General features: G+C 42.4%; 1 pseudogene across 1 annotated transcript in view; it reads left to right on the plus strand.

Moving 5' to 3' along the window:
• Nucleotides 1-20,610, plus strand: part of LOC311133148 (serine-rich coiled-coil domain-containing protein 2-like) — a 115,706-nt pseudogene that overhangs the window by 92,496 nt on the left and 2,600 nt on the right. The window contains exons 9-10 of the transcript in view: nucleotides 7,297-7,429; nucleotides 16,406-16,482. The product of the transcript in view is annotated as a serine-rich coiled-coil domain-containing protein 2-like (transcript). The remainder of the gene's footprint in view (nucleotides 1-7,296; nucleotides 7,430-16,405; nucleotides 16,483-20,610) is intronic.

The raw sequence follows: 20,610 nt of genomic DNA on the forward strand, positions 1-20,610 counted from the left end.
TTAATCAATGACGGCGTAGTGTGTTACTAATGGTTTTCTTTGAGACTGGGGTCCCAGCTCTCTTCAGGTCATTGACCAGGTCCTGCCGTGTAGTTCTGGGCTGATCCCTCACCTTCCTCATGATCATTGATGCCCCACGAGGTGAGATCTTGCATGGACCCCAGACCGAGGGTGATTGACCGTCATCTTGAACTTCTTCCATTTTCTAATAATTGCACCAACAGTTGTTGCCTTCTCACCAAGCTGCTTGCCTATTGTCCTGTAGCCCATCCCAGCCTTGTGCAGGTCTACAATTTTATCCCTGATGTCCTTACACAGCTCTCTGGTCTTGGCCATTGTGGAGAGGTTGGAGTCTGTTTGATTGAGTGTGTGGACAGGTGTCTTTTATACAGGTAACGAGTTCAAACAGGTGCAGTTAATACAGGTAATGAGTAGAGAACAGGAGGGCTTCTTAAAGAAAAACGAACAGGTCTGTGAGAGCCGGATTTCTTACTGGTTGGTAGGTGATCAAATACTTATGTCATGCAATAAAATGCAAATTAATGACTTAAAAATCATACAATGTGATTTTCTGGATTTTTGTTTTAGATTCCGTCTCTCACAGTTTAAGTGTACCTATGATGGAAATTACAGACCTCTACATGCTTTTAAGTAGGAAAACCGGCAAAATCGGCAGTGTATCAAATACTTGTTCTCCCCACTGTGTGTGGGAATGGTAACCTCAGTTCTGTTAGCTTTTACCTGGATCCATCAGTGTTATAACGTATTAGTGTTCAGGGCCTAGTGGTCTCGTTAGGCAAAAAAACTAATTGTCCACTGACATTATTCAAATTCCCCATGTACAGTAATAGTAAATGTATGGAAGCCCTGAAGCCCAAGGCAAAAAAAATACAATCAAAATGTAGACTTGTTTGAACGACTTTGTATCTCGTTTGAACGACTTAGTAAAAACAAAAAATGTGTCTAATTAGGCCTAATTTGTTATGCAGCTTGTCAGACAGTGTAATGGTTGCTGCAGCCATTCATTCACTGATTCCATCAATTGATACGATTAATCATTGACAGGTCTTTGATAGCCTAAAGCAGGGCTCTTTTTGAATGCCAGATCATGTAAGTGGGCGAGAGTGGAGCGAGGAGCAAAGCGTAATTTGAGCAGATTTTGAAAATGGTGTCGGCCTTCTCTCCCGCTCCAATTTTGCTCTGGTACTGCTCAGCCACAAGCTCTAGGCATGCTTTGCCTAGCATTTTTTGTTTCCTTTATCACTATTACTTTTAATTAGGCCTATTCGGTTATAATTATTTAGCCTACCCCACCCACAGTAGCCTGTATCTAGTTTATACTCTACTTTCTAACATTAGGATATGTAGTTTCTATTTTGAAGGACTTCACTTATGCATGTTTCAGGTCGGCAATACATAGGCTACTGTAAAATGTAGAAACACCATAATATAATAATAATATATTTAATGAAGCTAAAATATCATGAATAAATCTTAAATAATAAAGGCCAGAATCAGTTTATTTTCATAAATGAAAGGGAATAAATAATCTCAAACTGCAACGGTCAAATGATTTGCTCACAGAAGCAAGCGCCACCAAGCTTCACATCTGCATTGAGTGTGGGAAATGCGCTCTACAAATTAAGTAGTAGTATTATTATTGTTATTATTATTATTACTATTATAAAGACAGAAAAATACACATGTGAAAGCTTAATTAAATAAAGGAATATCAGTGGAAATCTAGCCATAATATAAACAAGTGAAAGGAGAATGGACTATATACTGAACAGAAATATAAACACAACATGTAAAGTGTTGGTCCCATGTTTCATGAGCTGAAATAAAAGATCCCAGAAATGTTCCATACGCACAAAAAGTTGATTTCTCTCAAATGTTGTGCACAAATGTGTTTACATCCCTGTTACTGAGCATTTCTACTTTGCCAAGATAATCCATCCACTTGACAGGTGTGGCATATCAAGAAGCTGATTAAACAGCATGATTATTACACAGGTGCACCTTGTGCTGGGGACAATAAAGGCCACTCTAAAATGTGCAGTTTTGTCACACAACATAATGCCACAGATGTCTCAAGTTTTGAGGAAGCGTGCAATTGGCATGCTGACTGCAGGAATGTCCCCAGAGCTGTTGCCTGAGAATCATGTCATAAGCTACCTCCAACGTTGTTTTAGAGAATTTGGCAGTATGTCCAGCCGGCCTCACAACCGCAGACCATTTGTAAACACGCCAGCCCAGAACCTACATATCCGGCTTCTTCACCTGCGGGATTGTCTGAGACCAGTCACCCAGACAGCTGATGAAACTGAGGAGTATTTCAGTCTGTAATTTCTGTCCCCACAATTTCCCCTTTTGTGGGCTGTGCCACGCTCCCCAGTGGGTGGGCCCATGCCACCTTCTCACCAAGCTGCTTGGCGATTCCAGCCTTGTGTAGGTCTACAATCTTGTCCCTGACATCCTTGGAGAGCTCTTTGGTCTTGGCCATGGTGGAGAGTTTGGAATCTGATTGATTGATTGCTTCTGTGGACAGGTGTCTTTTATACAGTTAACAAACTGAGATTAGGAGCATTCCTTTTGAGAGTGTGCTCCTAATCTCAGCTCGTTACCTGTATAAAAGACACCTGGGAGCCAGAAATCTTTCTGATTGAGAGGGGGTCAAATACTTATTTCCCTCATTAAAATGCAAATCAATTTATAACATTTTTGACATGCGTTTTTCTGGATTTTTTTGTTGTTATTCTGTATCTCACTGTTCAAATAAACCTACCATTAAAATTATAGACTGATCATTTCTTTGTCAGTGGGCAAGCGTACAAAATCAGCAAGGGATCAAATACTTTTTTCCCTCACTGTATAACAAGTTAAACCTTTCAATTGAAGGGCTATCACAAACCTCTTTTTGTAGGCGATTCTGGTAGGCTAATAAAACATGTTGTTCGCAGCAGGAACCAGCGATGCATACTTTAACTGTATGTTTAGGCTACTATTAAAGTGCTCACATAGGCTAATTATCTGCCAGACTGCGTGAGATATCTAGTCCGACCAGTAAGTGCGGTCTAAGTAATTCCCTTATGATATCACAATAGCTCCCTAAATTGATTCTATTGATGGAAAAATTGTGTTTACCTCTTGTGTCGCACACATTTAATTATAGCTCACTATCAAGGACATCTGTGTATTCCCTCCAGCAGTGGTAAAGTGTAGGCCTATGACTATGTAGCCTTGTGACACTGTCCTACTGGACTCTGTGTCGGTCCTTACTTAAATGTCATAGATTTTTGAGAAATAACATCTACACATGGAGGTGGCTTCATCTCAATGTATTTTTCTATTTTTATTTATTAAGCTTTTACATGTGTATTTTTCCTGTCTATATAATAATAATAATAATAATAATAATAATAATAATAATAATAATAATAATAATAATAATATTTAATTTCCCACACTCAGTGCACGTTTGAAGCTTGTTGGTACTTGCTTCTGTGCACAAATCATTTGACCGCTGCAGTTTGAGATGATTTATTGTCCTTTATTATTTACGATTTATATATTTTAGCTTAATTAAATTGATTTATATTATGGTGTTTCTATTCCAGGAATACCAAAAATACATTTTACATTAGTCTATGTATTGCCTACCTGAAACATCTATAATACATTTGAAGTCCTTCAAAATAGAAACTACATATCCTAATGTTAGAAAGTAGAAAATAAACTAGAGATAGGCTACTGTGGGTGGGGTAGGCTAAATAATTACAACCGAATAGGCCTAATAATTTAAAAAATAGTGATAAAGGAAATGAAAAATGCTAGGGAGAGCATGCCCAGAGCATGTGGCTGAGCAGTACCAGAGCGAAATTGGAGGCTGACAATTTTTTTTAAATCTGCTTGAATTAAACTCTGTTCCTTGCTCCACACTCGCCCAATTACATGCTCTGGCATTCAAAAGCAGCCCTGTTTTAGGCTATCAAATAACTAATGAATAATCATATTAATGGAATCAGTGATTGAATGGCTGCAGCAACCATTACACTGTCTGAAAAGCTGCATAACAAATGAGAACTAATTAGATAAAATAACACTTTTTTTTACTATGTCTTTCAAACAAGATAGTAAGTCATTGGAACGAGATACTAAGTCGTGAGATACTAAGTCGTTCAAATAAGATACAAAGTCGAACAAACAAGATAAATCCAAGAGCATGTTTATTTTTTATTTTTTTGCCTTGGGCTTCAGGGCATCCGTACAACAATTTACATTTACATTTAGGATTACTTTATACTATTCCAGGTATTCCTCAAAGAGGTAGGGTTTCAAGTGTCTCCGGAAGGTGGTCAGTGACTCTGCTGTCCTGGCGTCGTGGGGGAGCTTGTTCAACCATTGGGGTGCCAGAGCAGTGAATAGCTTTGACTGGGCTGAGCGGCAACTGTGCTTCCGTAGAGGTATGGGAGCTAGCAGGCCAGAGGTGGATGAACGTAGTGCCCTCGTTTGGGTGTAGGGTCTGATCAGAGCCTGAAGGTAAGGAGGTGCCGTTCCCCTCACAGCTCCGGAGGCAAGCACCATGGTCTTGTAGTAGATGCGAGCCTCAACTGGAAGCCAGTGGAGTGTGCGGAGGAGCGGGGTGACATGAGAGAACACGGGAAGGATGAACACCAGACAGGCTGCAGCGTTCTGGATAAGTTGTAGGGGTTTAATGGCACCGGCAGGGAGCCCACCCAACATCGAGTTGCAGTAATCCAGACAGGAGATGACAAGTGCCTGGATTAGGACCTGTGCCGCTTTCTGTGTAAGGCAGGGTCGTACTCTCCGAATGTTGTAGAGCATGAACCTACAGGATCGGGTCAACGCTTTGATGTTAGCGGAGAACGACAGGGTGTCCAGGGTCACGCCAAGGTTCTTTGCACTCTGGGAGGACACAATGGAGTTGTCAACCTTGATGGCGAGATCATGGAGCGGGCAGTCCTTCCCCGGGAGGAAGAGCAGCTCCGTCTTGCCGAGGTTCAGCTTGAGGTGGTGATCTGACATCCACATTGATATGTCTGCCAGACATGCAGAGATGCGATTCGCCACCTGGTTATCAGAAGGGGGAAAGAAGAAAATTAATTGTGTGTTGTCTGCGTAGCAATGATAGGAGAGACCATGTGAGGATATGACAGAGCCAAGTGACTTGGTGTATAGAGAGAATAGGAGAGGGCCTAGAACTGAGCCCTGTGGGACACCAGTGGTGAGAGCACATGTTGCGGAGACAGATTCTCGCCATGCCACCTGTTAGGAGCAACCTGTCAGGTAGGACGCAATCCAAGAGTGAGCAGCGCCGGAGATGCCCAACTCGGAGAGGGTGGAGAGGAGGATCTGATGGTTCACTATTTCAAAGGCAGCGGATAGGTCTAGAAGGATAAGAGCAGAGGAGAGCGAGTTAGCTTTAGCAGTGCGGAGAGCCTCCATGACACAGAGAAGAGCAGTCTCAGTTGAATGACCAGTCTTGAAACCTGGCTGGTTTGGATCAAGAAGGTCATTCTGAGAGAGATAGCAGGAGAGTTGGCTAGAGACGGCACGCTCAAGAGTTTTGGAAAGAAAAGAAAGAAGGGATACTGGTCTGTATTTGTTGACATCGGAGGGATCGAGCGTAGGTTTTTTGAGGAGGGGTGCGACTCTTGCTCTCTTGAAGACGGAAGGGACATGGCCAGCGGTCAAGGATGAGTTGATGAGCGAGGTGAGGTAAGGGAGAAGGTCTCCGGAAATGGTCTGGAGAAGAGAGGAGGGGATAGGATCAAGCGGGCAGGTTGTTGGGCGGCCAGCCGTCACAAGTCGCAAGATTTCATCTGGAGAGAGAGGGGAGAAAGAAGTCAAAGCATAGGGTAGGGCAGTGTGAGCAGGACCAGCGGTGTCATTTGACTTAATAAATGAGGATCGGATGTCATCAACCTTCTTTTCAAAATGGTTGATGAAGTCATCCACAGAGAGGGAGGGGGGGGTGGGGGGATCAGGATTCAGCAGGGAGGAGAGGCAAAAGGTGGCAAAGAGCTTCCTAGGGTTAGAGGCAGAGGCTTGACATTTAGAGTGGTAGAAAGTGGCTTTAGCAGTGGAAACAGAGGAAGAGAATGTAGAGAGGAGGGAGTGAAAATATGACAGGTCCGACAGGAGCCCTCTTCTGTGAGCTCGCAATGAGTCGTGAAGCCACGGAGTATGAGGGGAGGACCGAGCCGGCCGGGAGGATAGGGGACATAGAGAGTCAAAAGATGCAGAAAGGGAGGAGAGGAGGGTTGAGGTGGCAGAATCAGGAGATCGGAGGGAGAAGGATTTAGCAGAGGGAAGAGATGATAGGATGAAGAGGAGAGAGTAGCGGGAGAGAGAGTGAAGGTTGCGACTGCACATTACCATCTGAGTAGGGGCAGAGTGAGTAGTGTTGGAGGAGAGCGAGAGAGAGAGAAAAGGATACAAAGTAGTGGTCGGAGACTTGGAGGGGAGTTGCAGTGAGAAACAGTAATAGAAAATGTCAGAGCAACTTCAGTGTTCGAACCTCTCTAGCTCTCCCAATTCTAATAAGAAAAGGCCACAGAGCACCGCTCTTCTCTCCCTCACAATTCTGCCACCGCTAACCTCACACATGCAAACAGTGTCTGGATATTTGCAGATCCCTGTCTGAACTTTAAGAACTGAGAGAGGGAAAAGGCAAGCGAGAGAGAGATGGATAGAAAAGATGGAGAGAGGATGAATTGCAGTAGGGAAGGATTCAGAGAAACCGAGAGAGACAGGGAGAGACAGGCAGAGACAATAATAAAGAATTACTAAGGGCACAGAGAGAACGATTAAGGGAGTTATATAATGGAATATATTAGATGAGAGCCGGATAATGAGAGATAGAATAATAGAGTGAAGGGGATAGAGAGAATTACAGAGAGACAGATAGAGAGAATGATATAATGAGCCAGATAAAGGGAGAAAGAAATGCTGAATTCTCTGTGGGGTGAGCTGCCAAAATACTTTACGTTTTGACATTCGAGTTTGTGTGTCTGCTTTGTCAGCAGTTGATGCAGAGCTGCAGATGTTCTGTTTCAGTCGTTAGCAAAGGGTGGTTGGTCATAGAGTTAATGGGGTCTACTAGTCATGTCTAGACTAGAGACTGTTTGTGTATCTTCATTAGAACCCAAAGACTCAGAAATCAGTTTCACTCATGCAGTTTTTGAATACCAACTCACATTAGTAGATCATTCATTTGTTATTGTATTTTCCTGACACAGTAGTGGTAACTCTCTCTCTTTCCTCCCCCAGCCTGCCCATGCTGCCAAGCCAGGGAGGTGTCACTGCCACCAGAGGGCACCGTCACTCGGGGGGGACAGACGTACGCACCACGACAAGGCCACACAGACCTCCTGGAGAGGACAAGGACACAGCCAAGCCGTGAGTACACCCATATATACCTGGAGAGTGGAGACCTAAATCTGTCCACTGCTGCATACTATAGTCAGTCATCAAGCCAGTCCATCACCTATAGTCCCCACCCTCACACTATCCTCCCATTAACTCCCATTCAACTTACTCTCTCACCTATCACTGGTACTACATTGCCAAATTCCCTCTCCCTAGCCCCACCCCATCACCATTGCCCTATATAGTGGAACCACTTGATGGATGGTGAGAATGACTGTGTGTTTGATACAAGCCGTCAGCCCTCAGCCATCTACACACGTACAGGTGTAGTGACTTCTTATTTTACCTTTGTATGTCTCAATCTCACTTATTCTTTCCCCATTTCATTATTCTACTTCTCCATCTGATGTTCCCTCTCTCTTTCTGTTGCTTTCTTTTTATCCACCATTACATCCGGTTGTGTGATGGTTTTACTTCTATCAAAAACTCTTTGTAGGGAAACACAGTCTATAATGATAACTGACATTTTCCAAATTGCTCTGAAAGGTTAGGAGGAATATGGTGCATTGGTTTATGATGAGTAGAGGAAAAAAGAAGAGGGTAAACAAACAGAAATCAGATGCCACCGCAGGGTGTTTCTCTCTCTTTTTTCTCTTCGTTTCAGACTATCTCAAAGTTACAAGTTTCAAACTGTTTAGTTTTACACATTTGATGCTGTACTGCAGTTTGCACTTCCCATCCTCTCTGCATCTGTATGTTCTCTCCCACTCCCTCCCTCTCTCCCCTCACAGTTCAAAGGGCTGTTGGAGCAGGTGGAATATTTGGTATATCTTCTCCTTAGTTCCTACCACTACTGTTAATGTGTGAAATCCTGTGGCCTGCCTTCTAGTCCCTCTGTATGGGTTTACCCAATGCATAACACTACTACTGTCCAATGACCAGGATGTTGTTAGGGCTTTTAAATGTCTAAACTGTTATGGAATTGGAGAATTTCTACATGCCACACTTTGATAGATTTAACGTAGTCCACTGTAACTTCGGAAGACATGAAGGGTACCAATGTTATTAGATATAACTCTTAAGTTCCCGTGGCTTAATTGATACACTGTTAACTAGGGTTGGGGCAATGTATGGAATGACACATCGTCCCATCGTCCTGTCCAAACATCGTTGCGCACGGAGGGGTCAATTGGCGGGAAGAACCATTAAAACCAGTAGATAGTGATAGCGCTGACGTCATCCACGTAATCATATGGAAAACTCCCGATGGCTCATGAAGCCGGAAGTATTTGAATTTGAAGCGTGCCGTATTGTTCAATGGGGCTGAATGGCAACAACAAATTGCTACGGATCATGGTGAAAGTTGCCGTAACTAGCAAAGGATCATGGTCGATGTACAGTAGTCGTTTTCATCCTGCCTGAGAGAGTCAACCAACCAGGCGCGAGCCTCTTTGTAGCCTGGCGGCCTGTGATTGGTCTGTGTCAGCAAGTGGTCCTGTGTGACAACATATTTAGTAGTCAGAATGGATCATTATTTAATTAAATATCTAGATTTGTAGCAAACTTTTAAATAATTCACAGCGAACTTGATCAAAATAAACAAGTTTTAGAGCCCAAAACGGGCGTCAATTTTTTTGGGGTTTGGCCGTTCTGGTGATTGTAATTTACATAGTGTAGGCTTTCTAGGGCAGACCAGGGTTTTTGGCACTGCTTAGTTGCTACGCAGTCACCAGCAGAGCTTGTGACTTCACGTTCCAGACCAGACACTGGGAAGAACGCAATATAAAGGACACATTGGTTATACCAGAACTGTGATTTGGTGCATAATGTCATTTTTCTTATTTAAATTGTTACAAAAACCACAAACAATCTCATTAAATCATTGTTCAAAACAAAAGTGTTAGACCTAGTTACCTTTGATTGAGTCCAGGCTGCAGAATGATTTTCAAATTGGGAGAGCTATGTTTCTCTTGTCCATAAAAATACTCAGATATCAGTTATATTAGCCTACCTTTTAAAAACAAATATTATAGCCGTATCAAGTGTAGGCTATTGTTATTTTATCTTGATAATCTGGGTAAGCAGATTTGTGACATTGTTTCTTCCATTAAGCAACTTTCTGACAGTTTCAGACTGTAAAAAAACAAAAAAGGAATGTTGCAGAATTTCACTTAGTAACTATAGTATAGTCTGCCTTAGCTAAATCAGAAAATAACGAAACAATGGCTGACTTGGTGGGAAAGAAAAGCACGTCTTCGCCTGTTTGACAGTTCCTTGGTTTCAGGCTGAATGATAGAGGTGAGTCAGCAGACCTAACCCAAATCACTTGCAGAATATGATGAAAGATTATCAGGGCAAAGGATGGACAGACTACAAACCTCTGTCATCCTGCTGAGTTCGCTACTCTTGTGGTGAAGATGCTGCTGGCGTTCCTTGATATAAAGAATGTTATAAATAATTTGTTTCATCTGATTGTATATTTAGAATTGTTATAGTTAGATAGACAAAAGGCATGGCCTAAGAATATTAGGCTTATTGGTTTTTACCTTAAGCCAATATTCATTAAAGTGTTATAAAGAATGTTATAGGCTAAATCATTTTTTTTGTCTGATTGTTGAGGACTTTTATATGAATGCACCATTTGTAAGCTATTCAAAATAAAGTTGTTCGTGAGACTACTCCAACTAATCATTTATTTTTTGTTCCCGCTTATTGAATGTGCTGCTGCAGGAGATTATGTCCGATTGCCGTTGCTCAATTCAAGGACATTAATAAACACTTTGACAATATTATAAATATTACTTCATGCGTTGGCAAAGTACGTTTACTGAACTTTTATTGACAGTAGCCTATGTGTAGGCCTATATTATTGACTGTTTGGTCTGTAAGGAGGGATTTTCCAACTGCACAATTTATGTTGCCTACACTTTGGTCAAGTAATGCAGAAAGGTATCAGGTTTGTTTCAACTTCCTATTCAACTTCCTATTTCAATTGTTTGTTCTCTGTCGTTATTACAGTACTTTGTTTTTATTTAGGCTAATTACAAACAACTTTATGAGATGGAACTCCGTTAGGCCTATAGATTCATTCGATGGTTGATCATGATTAGGGGTTTAGGGAGAAAAAGGGAAATTAAGATTTGAAAACAATAAACCAGATAACAGAGTGTCTGCTGCAAAATGCCCATGATCATCTGACATTGGAGAGGAGAGGGGGAAAAACAGATATCTGACATTTTGCGGTGCTTTGATGCTCTCCTTTCTTTCTACAATCTACATTGTTCTGCATTATGTACAACGTCCAGTATGTAGCTTTGTGCACGACCAGAAGAAATTCACATAGAAATGTGTGTCATACACTACATTATTAAAAGTATGTGGACACCTGCTCGTCAAACATCTAATTCCAAAATCATGGGCATTAATATGGAGTTGGTCCCCCCTTTGCTGCTATAACAGCCTCCACTCTTCTGGGAAGGCTTTCCACTAGATGTTGGAACATTGCTGCAGGGACTTGCTTCCATTCAGCCACAAGAGCATTAGTGAGGTCGGGAACTGATGTTGGGCGATTTGGCTCGCAATCGGCTTTCCAATTCTTCCCAAAGGTGTTCGATGGGGTTGAGGTCAGGGCTCTGTTCAGGCCAGTCAAGTTCTTCCACACCGATCTCAACAAATCATTTCTGTATGGACATCTCTTTGCACAGGGGCATAGTCATGCTGAAGCAGGAAAGGGCCTTCCCCAAACTGTTGGAAGCACGGAATCGTCTAGAATGTCATTGTATGCTGTAGCGTTAAGATTTCCCTTCTCTGGAACAAAGGGGCCTAGCCCGAACCATGAAAAACCTCCTTCACCAAACTTTCCAGTTGGCACTATGCATTGGGGCTGGTAGCATTCTCCTGGCATCTGCCAATCCCAGATTCGTCTGTCGGACTGCCAGATGGTGAAGCATGATTCATCACTCAAGAGAACGCGTTTCCACTGATCCATTTTTATGCGCTATGCACTTCAGCACTCTACTGCCAATGTTTGTCTATGGAGATTGCATGGCTGTGTGCTCGATTTTATACACCTGTCAGCAACGGGTGTGGCTGAAATAGCCGAATCCACTAATTTGAATGGGTGTCCACATACTTTTGTATATATAGTTTAGATCTGTCATTCTCATTGAAAGAAAATCTGATTAAGTGAAAAGATTCCTGGAGGCGCCTCCAGGAAGGGGCCTCAAAGAACCTAGGGTTTTAAGGTTCATAAAGGAACCTTTTATGTAAAATGTAGTCTATTGTGAATAATAGTAGTAATAATAATATTAACAATAATAAGACAAATTATATTGAGTGGCAAACTTTTTAAGTCACAAATTCATTTTATTGACTTTGGAAGTCACAGAGACACAAATATGCGATAAATAAATAAAGTACAATGTCAACCGTTGACAAACATTTATATTTGATGTGTATCGATAACAAGAGATGCTTATACTAAAAATACAATGATATTTATTGTCATCAACTATACCAATCAAAAGACCCCATCTTACTGAAAAAAATATATGTTTAGATAGATGGAGAATATTTCACAGGTCAATAACAAAATTCATAGGCATGTAGAGACACTAACAAAGCATTAGCACATCAAATACCAGCCTTCTAAGTGGTTTCTAATTTGAGTAATTTGGCTTTTACAACTGACCTCGCATTACTTTGTGCTCTGGTCTCCCCTATCCCTCTCTACAGCAAAAAGTTTGCCATTCAACATTTGTTGGTAATTAAACCCCCCTCCCCCGGAACACATTTCTGAATGCATAGCATAGTGCTTTTCACTGATGTTGCATACTCATTAAAAAGGAAATGGACCCGGCTCTTCAGTGAGTAGCTCTTCTCCACCCAGGAAGAGTTGGACGTGGCTCTCATCCACAAAGGGATTCCCCTCTATTCTTATGGTAGGTGATGGGAACTTTACACACTGTAAGAAGTAAAAATTAAAGCATAGAAATACTAAATATTAAGGTTAACCACTGGGCACAGACGTCAATTCAACGTCTATTCCACGTTGGTTCAGCGTAATTTCAATGAAATGACATGGAAACAACGTTGATTCAACCAGAAATGACGTGGAAACAACGTTGATTCAACCAGTGTGTGCCTAGTGGGTAATCAAGTCATACTTCAAACAGTAAGTTAACAACTGAGCACACCTTACACAGTATTACTACTAACTTTGCATTTATTTATTTGCCATACTGGGAAATACATACCCTGTCTGTGACATACAGCCCACTTGGATCTTCTTTGAGGAAGTAGGGGAGGAGCAAAATGGCTGCAGTGTCCTTGAGACCTTAAATTGGACGGTGTGTAATAAAAAGGCTGGATTAGCGTAAATATAATTAGAACGGCTGCATACTGTAAAGGGTACATGATAAATGTCATGATGGATTATTGGGACCGAGGTCAGAGGAGCAGACTTAGTCAATCATAAAACTAGAGATGGTCTTGTTAAGCTGCTGGAAATATAATGGAATAAACAATGTGGAAATAAAATATCCAAGCCAGCAGATTATGGTGTAAAAAGGTTATTAGTGTGAATTAATGTGAGTAGGAAAATTGAAGAAATCTTATACATCCCTTCCGTGTCTGGTCTCTCAACGAGGAATACTTTTGAATGAGTGCTGTGCACACATCCATGTATTTCCAGGTAGTGAGGTACACTATATATACCAAAGTATGTGGAGACCCCTTCAAATTAGTGGATTCGGCTATTTCAGGTGTATAAAATTTGAGCACACAGCCATGCAATCTCCATAGACAAACACTGGCAGTAGAATGGCCTTACTGAAGAGCTCAGTGACTTTCAACGTGGCAACATCATAGGATGCATCCTTTCCAACAAGTCAGTTCGTAAAATGTCTGCCCTGCTAGAGATGCCCCGGTCAACTGTAAGTGCTGTTATTGTGGAGTGGAAAAGTCTAGGAGCAACAACGGCTCAGCCGCGAAGTGGTAGGCCACACAAGTTCACAGAACGGGACCGCCGAGTGTGAAGTGCGCAGCGCATAAACATCATCTGTCCTCGGTTGCAACACTCACTACCGAGTTCCAAACTGCCTCTGGAAGCAACGTCAGCACAAGGACTGTTCGTCGGGAGCTTCATCAAATGGGTTTCCATGACCGAGCAGCCGCACACAAGCCTAAGATCACCATGCGCCATGCCAAGCGTGGCTGGAGTGGTGTAAAGCTAGCCGCTATTAGACTCTGGAGCAGTGGAAACGTGTTGTCTAGAGTGATGAATCACGCTTCACCATCTAGCAGTCCGACAGACGAATCTGAGATTGGCGGATTCCAGGAGAACGCTACCTGACTGAATGCATAGTGCCAACTGTAAAGTTTGGTGGAGGAGGAATAATGGTCTGGGGCTGTTTTTCATGGTTCGGGCTAGGCCCCTTAGTTCCAGTGAAGTGCTGTTGCCACCACCATGCATCACGGTAGGGATGGTGTTAGACGGGTGATGAGCTGTGCCTGGTTTTCTTCAGACATAGCTCTTTGCATTTAGGCCAAAGAGTTACATTTTTGTCTCATCAGACCACAGAATATTTTGCCTTATGCTCTTTCCCATGCCTTTTTGCCAACTCCAGGCTTGCTGTCATGTGCCTTTTTCTCAGGAGAGGCTTCCATCTGGCCACTCTCCCATAAAGCCCAGATTGGTGAAGTGCTGTAGAGACTGTTGTCCTTCTGGCAGGTTCTCCCATCTCAGCCAATGAACTCTGTAGTTCTGTCAAGAGTGGTTATTGGGTTCTTGGTCACCTCCCTGACTAAAGGTCCTTCTTGCCCGGTTGCTCAGTTTTGTCGGACGGCCAGCTCTAGGCAGAGTCTGGGTAGTTTCATATGATTTCCACAATGATGGAGACCACTGTGCTCTTGGAAACGTTTAACAATCTAGAAAGTGTTTTATAGCCTTCCCCAGATACAGTATATGCCTCATTACAATGCTATCTCGGAGAGCTACAGAGAGTTCCTTGGACTACATGGTATAGTTTCTGCTCTGACATGCACAGTAAACTGTGGAACCTTGTATAGACAGGTGTGTTTATTTCTAAATCATGTCCAAACTATTGAATTGGACTCCATTCAAGTTGTAATAACATATCAAGGATGATCAAAGGAAATTGGATGCACTTGAGCTCAATTTGGAGTGTCGTAGAAAAGGGGGGTGAATACTTATGTAAATGAGATATTTCTGTATTAGCAAACATTTCTAAAAACATGTTTTCACTTTGTCATTATGGGGTATTGTGTGTAGATGGGGGAGAAAAATATAGATATTTAATAAATGTTTAATTCAGGCTGTAACACAACAAAATGTTTGAAAAAGTCAACGGGTATGAATACTTTCTGAAGGCACTGTATCTGGCTGTGTTGGCAAAATAACTACATATCCCATCGAGCCAAGCGGGGAGAGGCTGCCCATTGTCACAGTTCCAAGACCTGTCAGAAATGTCCAGCTAACCCTTGAGTAGCAATGATATCCTTTGCCACTGTCGTCTTACGACAGATATCTCAAACCAGTCATGAATATTCAACAAAATAATAAAACAATAAATCGTTTTCAAGTTTATTTCCAGCGAATTTCTTAGTTACATGATTATATAAGTAGCAAAGGAGTTTTGAAGTTGAGGGTGCAGTATTTATGAAGTTTGGCAATTCAGGAGACAGATTGTAGTTTTTATGCCCTGATATCAGGAGCTGGCAGGGAAAAGTTTGATTAAACTATTCAGAGACTGAAACAAATAAATCAGATTACTTATATTTAAGGAGAGCGAATCAATATACAATCCCGAAATAAGCTGCAACTGTCAATAGTAAAACCAAAGCTTAAAATTATGTTTGAGTGAAACCTGAATACAGAAAAATCGCTTCCGGACACAGTAGGCTCCTCCTTTTCACCACTCTATAGTATAACTAAGTTTGAGTCATTTAGCAGACGCTCTTATCCAGAGCGACTTACAGTAGTGAGTGCATACGTTTTCGTACTGGTCCCCCATGGGAATCAAACCCACAACCCTGACATTGCAAGCACCATGCTCTACCAACTGAGCCACAAGGGACCACTACCACATGGATTGACAATTTAGACTATGGCAATTAGGGAATAGGCCATTTGGCATGTCGCCCTGCTGTATGCTCACTGTGCTGTGCTGTTGTGTGCTGTCAGACTCCGGCTGTGCAGTGATGTTCAAATATGCTAAATCTGACATCATTATGTCGTCACCATCGACAATGGCTGTCAAACATCGTTGATAGATGATGCAATCGTAAAATCGCCCAACCCTACTGTTAACGCAATGCAGTGATTAGAGTGAGATAGAGAGAGACAGAGTGTGTGTGTGCATGCATGGAAGTTGCAGGATAGATATAGTACAGAGGAAAGTAGAAGATCTCTGAACAAAGGGTTTAGTAAACAGGGGAATACCGAACGGCCTCATTAAAACAAACAAGCAAACAAGTGCCGGCAGGTAGAATAATCGAATGCAAAACCTTGTGTTTCATCAGACAAAGACAAAAGGCTAATGACTGCTACACCCCCTCTGTCTACCTCTCTCGCTCTCCTCCTACAACTTTCTCTCTTTTATTTTGCTCTGTCTCTCTTCCTTTTTCTTTCTTTCTATCATTATCTGCTGTAATCAGACACAATGCTCTTGTCATTCTGTCAACAGGAGGTTGGTTTGTAGAGTAAGAGAGGGAGAGAGAGAGAGACAGGCAATGACAGAACAGCTTGAGTCCAGCATATGTGGTCCTCTGTAGCTCAATTGGTAGAGCATGGCGCTTGTAACGCAAGGGTAGTGGGTGCAATCCCCGGGACCACCCATACGTAAAAATGTATGCACATATGACTGTAAGTCGCTTTGGATAAAAGCGTCTGCTAAATGGCTTATTATTATTGTAATCTTAAATGATGGGTGGTTTTCACAGAGCGGTCCTGACATTAGTCCACCATACCGCCTCTCTCTCCCACCCCCAGAGATTCCACACTCACTGCCCTGCCCACAGCTACCACTAAAACGCTGCTTTGAAAATCAACTTCATAATATCAGACAGGTGCAATTGTAATTGCCAGAACTACCGAAGTAAAAAGTAATGTACAGACCTTGGTTGTATCTCTTGTTAGTATCCTCAATCTAGCTGAAAGTCTTTCATGTAGTGGATGATTAGGGGAGTTAAAGTAAGATTTGTCAAGCCAGCCATGACATCCTTCAGGACACTGCTAGCAGAGCTGCTAATGCCTTGACAATTTGTAATGAGCAATGACAACATGTTCCTCAAATAAGGACTCACACCAGCTTATAAGATGAAAGGGGAAGCTAACGCTTTACTAGCACAACGGCTAGTAAATAATGCTTTGCTAGCACTTCATTATTCAAATCAACAACAATATGCACAATTTATGAGTGTTTCACACTGACATGTTAGGCCAAAATACTTTAAGCGTTCTAATGACAAATCCATCTAATAACTCTGGTAGAGTTCAAGGTAGTTTATAGAGTTAGCCTACTTGTGTGTTTGATGGCAAGGGAAACTTTCCATACAAAACACCATTATGATTATTGCTAGTTCTTTGCTCGTACTTCTTAATGAAAGAAAATTCCATACTCCTCACATAAAGGGTTTCCCCTAGACCTGTCAGAACTGGGAAGTAGCTACGTCTTCACACCAGATTGTAAGATGAAGACAGGAAAGCTCGCCCTGAGCTGAGACAGCCCAATGAAAATGCCAGCCACTGTCAGTGCTAGGCTAGCCGAGTTAGCCCAGGCTCTCTTTCCCATTTCAAACCTTCCTTTCTGCAAATTAAGCCGTGGCAGGTGGCAGCGCAGAAGGGTCCTGCTGTAATTGTGTAGTACAGGAAAAATAGGGAGGAAGTCGATCAGAAACCTCATTTTTCCTCCACTTCCCTAACTGCGGTTGTCTCTGAAATAGCTTGGGCCTCCCAGAAACTACAGTCTCTCTCACTCTATGCCTATCCATCCCTCTCAGCTTGAGGAGATTTGGCCAATTTAAGAGCTAGACCAAACAGTCAGGAGAAAGAGATTACCTGTTGACAGTCATCTCTGGTTAATGAAGCGCCTGCAGCCCTTCTCTCCTCTTCTACCCAGGATGCTTTTATCTTTATGCACAGTTTGAGACTGTTCAGGTGGGATTGGGCCGGTTATTGAGGACAGGCATTCACCCTCACACACAGACAAACAGTCAGTCTGATTCTTCAGAGCTAAATGTAACAGACAGTGGGAAAGCAAGTGAGTGAGAGACACAGAGATGGAAAAGAAAGGAAGGAGATATTGCAGGGAGGTTCACATAAGTACCTCATGCAATTTCATTTGAATGCCTTTCAAAAAGGGAATACATTTGCATTGATGTCAGAGCAGGGAAATAGAGAGGAATAGGTAAGCATGTTAACGGTATGTTTTTTTCATGCTTGTTGATGTCATACTTCCTACTCACACACTCGCTCACAACATGGCTGGATGTCTTGTAGAGTTCAGGGACTGTGTGTGTGTGTTTGTCTGTTTAAGTGCTCTGAAAGAGCGGTGACCAGGAGCGTGTCTCTAAATAAAGCCATACTCTCACATGTATAGGACCTCTCTCTATGTGCATGTACGTCATGCCTCCTTTGTCTTTTCTCTGTGCAGGGTTTGCTGCCCGCCCCCTTCCTCTCCCCCTGGCAGAGCCAGTACCAGGGGCCGCCCCGCACCAGCATGCCCCAGCGCAGACAGAGTGAGTCACTAACCCAACCCCCCTCTGACCCACCCTCCACCCCCTCCACTTACCCCTCTGTTTCCTTGTCTGCATCAATTATCCCGTCTCTGACCTCCTTTTCTTGATCATTACTCTCTTTATCTATGTGATCTACCCATTCCTTTCATCAGTGAGGGGGATGAGTGGTGTTCAATTCATTCACCTGAACAACGTGTGTGTGTGGGGAAATCAGTAGGTAAGAAAAAGCAGTGGGTAGTTTTTGTAAATTGACTTGGATCGTTATCTGACACACCTCAGCGTAAAGGAACAAGCCTAGCTAATTACTTGGATGAGTTTAGTGACACCCGAATCAAGACCTCATCTTTGATCTACAGTACAAATAGTACTTGGTAATAGTGAGCAGTTGGTTCCTCATTTACTTTTAGCAAGTTCTTGAGACATTTTCATTTAAAATGAAGCAGACTAGCAAACACAGTGCAAATATTGCCATTCTATCCTACAAAAACCCACTATTATGAATATGTTGTGTTCTGCTGATGAACTGAGGGTGACAGAGAAGAAGAGAAATAAAGAGAGAGACTAAATTATTTTGATGTTTCTCTACAGGGCGCTGGTTGGGCATCATGCAAAGCATAACAGTAGGTAATGGGGGCGTATTTCCACAACCACAGCAGTCTATTGGCTGTGTTTAATTAGATTTGACAACAATAATGTGGCAACCCCACTGTCAATCAAAGGGGTGCATTTGTCAGGTTTGGCAACATTGACGCTTCAAGGTCCAAATTCAACTAGAGTCTTAGAACAGAGAGAGAGAGAGAGAGAGAGAGAGAGAGAGAGAGAGAGAGAGAGAGAGAGAGAGAGAGAGAGAGAGAGAGAGAGAGAGAGAGAGAGAGAGAGAGAGAGAGAGAGAGAGAGAGAGAGAGAGAGAGAGAGAGAGAGAGAGAGAGAGAGAGAGAGAGAGAGAGAAAGAGAGAGATGTTCTAATGTATTATGCATGCAGTCATGTCATTGAATCATTGTGGAATTCAGGAGAGAGAGAAAAATGAAAGGGCAGAGTCAAGAGAGAAGTGGAGTGACTCATGTTTCTCAATGGAGTAATGTTGTTGTGGAGCCCCTGTTGTCAACGCTAGGTGTAAACAAACCGGATGGGGGTCTTGCTTGTACGAGATTGGATATTAGAGAGGAGAAGTGTGTATAGGAGTTAGGATGACATGAATACAGTAGATGCACTGGATAAACAAATGCACTGGCTTTTGAACTTGCACTGGATTGAGCTTGTTCGCAATTAACCATTTAACCCTTGAATTCAGGTGTTATGTGAGTGTGTCTGTCTTTTTCTGTGCCTGATTGGGAGACTGAGTCAGTATGATGAGTGGTCAAGGTACTTGTCTGTAAAAATATGGATGCCAGTGAAGATGTCAAGACTCATTGATGCAAGTGCTCCTTTTCAGCTACCCAACTCTCTCAGCTACCAAACTCTCTTAACCCTGTTTTAACAGTATCTGTGTGTGTGTGTGCATTCATGTTTGCGTGCATGGGTGCATGCGTCCTCTGTGCGCGCGTGCATGTCTGTACTGTGCATATACAGTACCAGTCAAAAGTTTGGACACACATCTACTCATTCAAGTTTTTTTTTTAGTTTTTTTTTTTTACTATTATCTACATTGTAGAATAATAGTGAAAATGTCAAAACTATTAAATAACACATATGGAATCATGTAGTAACCAAAGAAGTGTTAAACAAATCAAAATATATTTTATATTTGAGATTCTTCAAAGTAGCCACCCTTTGTCTTGATGACAGCTTTGCACACTCTTGGCATTCTCTCAACCAGCTTCACCTGGAACGCTTTTCCAACAGTCTTGAAGGAGTTCCCACATGTGCTGAGCACTTGTTGGCTGCTTTTCCTTCACTCTGCAGTCCAACTCATCCCAAACCATCTCAATTTGGTTGAGGTCGGGTGATTGTTGAGGCCAGGTCATCTGATGCAGCAGTCCATCACTCTCCTTCTTGGTCAAATAGTCCTTACACAGCCTGGAGGTGTGTTGGGTCATTGTCCTATTGAAAAAATATATATAGTCCCACTAAGTGCAAACCAGACGGGATGGCGTATCGCTGCAGAATGCTGTAGTAGCCATGCTGGTTAAGTGTGCCCTGAATTCTAAATAAATCACAGACAGTGTCACCAGCAAAGCACCATCACACCTCCTCCTCCATGCTTCACAGAGGGAACCACACATGTGGCGATCATCCGTTCACCTACTCTGCATCTCACAAAGACATGGCAGTTGGAACCAAAAATCATCAGACCAAACGGCAGGTATCCACCGGTCTAATGTCCATTGCTTGTGTTTCTTGGCCCAAGCAAGTCTCTTTTTCTTATTGGTGTCCTTTAGTAGTGGTTTCTTTGCAGCAATTCGACCATGAAGGCCCGATTCACGCAGTCTCCTCTGATCAGTTGATGTTGAGATGTG

This window comes from Coregonus lavaretus, assembly GCF_964263955.1.
Source record: "Coregonus lavaretus genome assembly, chromosome: 1".
Lineage (NCBI taxonomy): Eukaryota > Metazoa > Chordata > Actinopteri > Salmoniformes > Salmonidae > Coregonus > Coregonus lavaretus.